The sequence below is a fragment of the Agelaius tricolor genome, unplaced genomic scaffold (genome assembly GCF_023055355.1).
Source record: "Agelaius tricolor isolate 1412-34295 unplaced genomic scaffold, bAgeTri1.0.p SCAF_7, whole genome shotgun sequence".
Taxonomy (NCBI): domain Eukaryota; kingdom Metazoa; phylum Chordata; class Aves; order Passeriformes; family Icteridae; genus Agelaius; species Agelaius tricolor.
Genome location: NW_027269267.1, coordinates 17,590,402 through 17,596,658, shown reverse-complemented (window position 1 = coordinate 17,596,658; position 6,257 = coordinate 17,590,402).

Here is a 6,257-nt window from a genome sequence, read left to right as displayed (position 1 = left end):
GAACAGGAGCACAGTGTCCTGCAGATAATAAACTCCTGAAGCACCTGGGCTATAAGACATTCAATGAAGCTGCACACCTGATAAATAAAACTGCTGCCAAATGAGGCCATAAACCTATCACTGTAGCAGAATATTGGGTTTTAGTGGTCCTTATCCTCTTTGATGATGATCCTTTTCATTACCACACCAAAAGATACATTAAAGCTGGTAAAACTTTACCTGGGTTTGCTCTGTGTTTGTAGAAAAAGTCATGTGTGCAGTGTAAAAGCTCTCAGCCCTGCAGCTGCTTTGGGATGCTGGTGGGATCTGCTGTCTCCAAGGACTCAAACAGGCTCTGCTGCCAAAGGCAGAGCTCTGAAAACTTCGCCTCATTTTCCCTTTTGTGCTCTGGATGAGGTTGGACACGCAGGTACATGAGCTGAGGATGGGGCCACACCACTGTGCTGCCAAGGGTAACACTGCCCTGCTCCCCCCAGCCCTGGGCACTGCCACCTGTGTGTCACCCCCTGCTGCAGTCATCACTGCCCCCACATCCCAGTCAGGCTGAAAACTAATGGGATAGGGTTATTTAACCCATGAGTCAATGCTCTTACTTGGCTGACTGTGTCACTATGATGTTAATTTCAATTTACTAAGCTACCTGAGGTCCTCCCTTACTAAAATTTTCAGTGCTTTCCTTAATCTTTACTAAAAAGCCAGATACAATACCAGAAGCTCAGACTGCAACCATTTCAGAGAGTTTGGTTGAATTCCGAGCTGTTTATGACATTTCAAAATGAGGAAAATTTATCTGGCCTAAGGTAATTTTATTAAATATTTTCTTTAGCCTTGTAAGAATTTAATCAAAGGGAAGCAAGAATTACATACTTCAACAGCAAACACACCAGGAATTACATACTTCAACAGCTACACAATGTGTCCTCCTGTTTGGTAACAAACAAGAGATTACTGTTGTTCTACAAGAGACTTCAAAAGTTTCTGAATTTTTGTTTCTGAGGGAAGGGACTAAAATCATAAATCATGAATCATAAAAATGAGAAAATCATAAATATGGTGAAAAGAGCACGGTTATAACTCCCTTAGGGCTATGCTGAATCAAATACCCTGCCTCCCTGAGAAAGGCATTCACAGGAGAGCTATGAAGATTTAGCACTGTAGATTTAAATAAGTGCTGTTGATTATATACTTCAAACCAGAGCTAGTGACTCCTCCAAGAACAGAAAAAGGTTATGGCTCTGGTCTGAAAAGTGCTTTCCAGAAATGCAGCTGCAGGTTGTCCACATGTGTCACAGCCTCAATCCTACTTAAGTTGCTCACTACTGTTTAGTGATGGACTTGGCACTGCTGGTTGAACTCAATCACCTTAGAGGTCTTGTCAACCTTAATGATTCTGTGATTCTATGATTTCTTTTTACTTTGTTTTTGCATCTGATAGGCTTAAATTTAGGGGGAGTTCCATGCAAAATGCAAACTTTTCATCAGAATCTAAGATACATACAAGTTATTTTAATATTTAGAAAATTAGATCAAGTCTTTTCAAATGAGATGTCAATTGTCATTAACATTCTTCATTTTATTCAGATCCCTGGCTCCCTGTTCAATATCTTTAAGACAATTCAATGGGTCTGTGAAAAAAAATACATTCAAAAAGGTTCCTTGAAAAAAGTATTTTGAAACACATTCCCAAACTTGCACTCATTTTTTAATACCATTGAAAGAGCAAACCTGAGGTTGGAATTATTTCTATTTCATCCTCATATTAAAATGACGAAAAATATCAATGCAGCAGGTGAGATCAGGGAAGGAAGGAAGATTCAAAAATGTTTTCTGAAATATGCCAGCATGTAACTGAAATATTTGTAGCTGCAATTTCTTATGTGTGTTTCTCACTCCTTGTCTCATTACCTTGGTTTCAAAAACACCATGTACTTTACACTGTTGCAGCAGCCTGATCCCTTATCTAGGGCTCTCCCAGTGTTTGCTGGCACAGCTGCAGTGCTGATTCTTTGAACCTGGAGCGTTGTCTGCAGCGTTTTGTTTGTTTGATAAATTTTCCAAGTGCCAAAGATAAAAGCTGTGCCCAAGCATATCCCAAGAAAACCTGTGCCCAAGATAAAATCCTGGCAGGCAACTCCAGCACTGTGCCCTCAGGTACTGCCCAGTCCTGGGAGGCTTTGCAGTCCCTGGCTGTGACCCTGGGGTGGCTCCCCACCCTGCTTCCAGCTCTCTCCATCAGCACTGGAAGCATTGCAGCAGTGACTCAGGCCATGGTTTTTAAGGAATGCTATGTTTCAATGTCCCTGGAATGCCTGGCTCCTGGGAGACTGAGGAATTTTAAAGTGAAAAGGTGAAATTCCCTTTGAAGCAGGCAGCCCTTTGGGTTCACTCTGGCCTGTCCTGTGTGACACATGGCATTTGTGCCATTTCAGCTGTCTGCAGGGTGGCAGTGTGGGTCAGGCTGTGTGAGTGGCACAGCAGGGCACTGTTGCTGTTCCCACAGTGCAGCTCTGCTTTCCTCCAGGTCACAAGTGCTGCCAGGCAGAGAGGCACTAAAAAAAATACATGGCTGCCTTTTGCTGAAGTGGTGTGAAATGCAAAACTAATATTAAACAGAGATGTTTAATGATCCAGTACCTGAAGGGGGACTGCAGTGAAGCTGGAGAGGCACTCTTCATCAGGAATTGTAGTGACAGGACAGGGAGCAATGGGTTCAGACTGAAAGAGGGGAAATTTAAGTTTAGACTTACAGAAGAAATTCTTTACTGTGAGGGTGGTTAGGCACTGGAAGAGGATGTCCAGAGAAGTTGTGAATGCCCCATTCCTGGAAGAGTTCAAGGCCAGGCTGGAGGGGGCTCTGAGCAACCAGATCTAGTGGAAGGTGTCCGGTCCCATGAGAGAGGTTGAAACTAGATGCTCTTCATGGCTCCTTCCAAACCATTTTTTGATTCTATATTGAGTTATGTTCATGCTTACATTGAGTTATGTCCCTGCTTGCTGAGGAGAAATTAAATAGGATAAAACATTGCTCTTCATTAGGAATTAATTTTTTTCTGAAATTCCTGAATTCCCTTCCTGAACCTGGTGGGAGATGAAGATGCCAAGTAAATCACAGCTTTCAGTTGTTCTTGCTTTAGCTTAGGATTATTCTGAGCAATTTGGCTCTAAAACTATTTATTGTAGGTTTGAAAAATCACCACAAAGGACCAAAAACTATAGAAACTTGCTAATACTGTCACCAAAAAACCAATTCATATTCCTCACCTCTGTCTACAAGAGGAACTTTTCTTGCAGTATTTTCAAATGTTGCCTTTTAGAATATGTTTAAATATGAAAAATCAAAGGTGTATAATTCTGCTGCATTGCAACAATAGGTGGAAACAAGAAAAAATATCAGATGGTGAAAAAATATCAAGATGGCAAGAAAAAATTTAGATGGTGAAAAGAAAGAGTTTTAGTTTTAAACACAAACATTTATTTATGAAAATATTTGTTGAACTCAAATAGTTATTTTTTTAAATCCCCCAAAAATACATAAGCTAATGAGTTTTCCTTTGTTTTAAATAACAAACAAAAATTCAAAGCATCTCTATTCACCTAACAAGGAAGCAGGAAGCCTGTTACTGATATGTGTAATCCTGATTCTCCCAATTAGCTTGATTTATGTGGGAAGAATGTAAAAGTTAAACCCCAGAAAGATTATACTTTTACGCATGGTTTGGCAGAAATAATATACCTTCTTCCTCATTTTTCTGACAAAATAATTTTTTTTTACAGCAGAAAACTATTTGTGTGTATTCAGTTGGGGAAAAATCCCTATCTTTCAGCCTTCTTTAAAGGCAAGAAGCTTAGTGCTGCTTATCTGAGCAGTGAGCAATCCCCTGAATGCTAACTGCTCATTGTTAGTGCTGGGCCATGATAACAGAGTAGCTTATCCTCTCCATCCTAGGAAACCACAGCAGGTGATGGGCATCTGTCATTCACCATAAATCATTAGAGATTACTGGCATTGCCCTTTCCAAGACTAAGATGGCAGCAGTTTGAAGATGCAAGGAAATATTTAGATGGCATTGTTCAAACCTGAGAGTTTTCTGCCCCTTACTGAAATATTTGTGCTACCCTCACTTCATTGTTGTTTTTTTATTTTAATTTTTATAACACCATCTTTATATGTGATACTGTCTTTTAACCCTGAAAATCATGGAGGGAAGATAGCTGATTTTAGCTGACTTGGGTCTTCTGTAAATTGCTATTTATTTAGGACCAGAAAAGTTGTTGTTAGGCTGTAACATGTATTTTAGCTTGGGTAGCTGGAGACACCCCCTTCCAGATGAGTCCAGCCAGCCTGCAGGGGGCTCAGCAGATGGGCTGGACAAGCTGCTGCTGTTCCGGCAGCCCTCCCTGGCAGGCACAGGGTGTTTCCTGCAGGGGTTGTACATCTCACACGCACCTCTGCAGCCAGACCCTCCCCAGAGCCAGCAGCCTGGGCCAGCCTGGTGCTCACACGCTCCTGCTCAGACCACCGTGCCCTGACCCCTCTCTCCTCCCAGCAGGGCTGGCAGGGCTCCACCCCTGCCATCCCACTGCAGCTGGGGCTCTAGGCACAGCCTCCTCCTGCACCGCTGCAAGAAGAGGCACTACACATGTCCAAATGGTGCTTCAGGCACCCCAGTGCTGCTGCTTGGGCCCAGGCTGCAGATCTCCTGGAACTTATTTCTCCATTGTAGCGGCTCCCCTAGGAAGGCTGAAGTTTAATTGTTAATTTTCAGGCCACCTTGAAAGGCTCAGCACCTTGAAATTGGTGGACTTTCATGAGGATTCATACTTAACCCATGAGTCCTCACACAGGTAGGGCAGCTGTGCAGGTCATGCCACAAAAGGGATGAAAGAGTTCCCTTTGGAAAGAGTCACTCCTTGGAAAGTCCCTCACTGCTGGCCAGCTGGATTAATATTATGTCTTTATTACTTCCTAATAATTGAGCACAGCAATTGTAAAATCTTTAAAGAATAGAGACTGAATAACATTCTGCTTAATGCTAAGATTATCAATGAAGACTATGTCTCATTTTATATTAAAATCACATCTAAAAGTCATTTTATAAGTGCCTAATTGCTTGTTTATGGAAATAGCTACTTCAAATGATTTCTGTGATTAGCTTGACTGTTTCACTGTAAGTGGATATGAATTAAAGAGAATCAACCCTAGAATTCTTTTGAAATAAAAGATTGAATCTATCTTAATGTAAATTAATTACACTTACTGGCAAAATGCCTGCCTTATGCTGAACATCTCTTTGTAATGGCTACTCTGTGTTTTCCAGGCAAGTCAGGTCCACCCAGTGTGTTGCTTTGAAGTGATGGATCTGGGCTTTGTGTCAGCACTTCCAGCTCCAGAGTCAGTGTATTATCCACACCAACATCCCTCTGCAGCTGGGTTTTCATGGGGGTGGATTTGACACCAGGCTTTGCACTGAGGCAGAGAAGGAAGACTGTAACACCTGTCCATTGAGCAAGTCTCCTTGTCCAAAATGTTTCAATGGGTTAAAGGAATTTTTTTTTAAAAGAAGGTGTTGTTTCTATCTGTGTTTCATGATTGCCTAAACCCAAATTAAAGCAGGTAGAAATGGGTGGCTCACTGGCCCTGGAGGTCAGCAACAAAGTTGAACATAGTTCCAAAGGTGTGGGGTGCCACTCTCCTGCCTAAAGCACTGATAAAAGCAGGCACCCAGCCTTGCTGAGCATCCACCTTGTACTCGCCAATCCATGGAGATGGACAGGCACATCCTCACCAATCCATGGACATGGACAGGCACATCCTCACCAATCCATGGACATGGACAGGCACATCCCTCACCAATCCATGGAGATGGACAGGCACATCCTCACCAATCCATGGACATGGACAGGCACATCCTCACCAATCCATGGACATGGACAGGCACATCTTCACCAATCCATGGAGATGGACAGGCACATCCCTCACCAATCCATGGAGATGGACAGGCACATCCTCACCAATCCATGGAGATGGACAGGCACATCCCTCACCAATCCATGGAGATGAACAGGCACATCCCTCACCAATCAATGGAGATGGACAGGCACATCCTCACCAATCCATGGAGATGGACAGGCACATCCTCACCAATCCATGGAGATGGACGGGCACATCCTCACCAATTTATGGAGATGGACAGGCACATCCTCACCAATCCATGGAGATGGACAGGCACATCCTCACCAACCCATGGAGATGGACA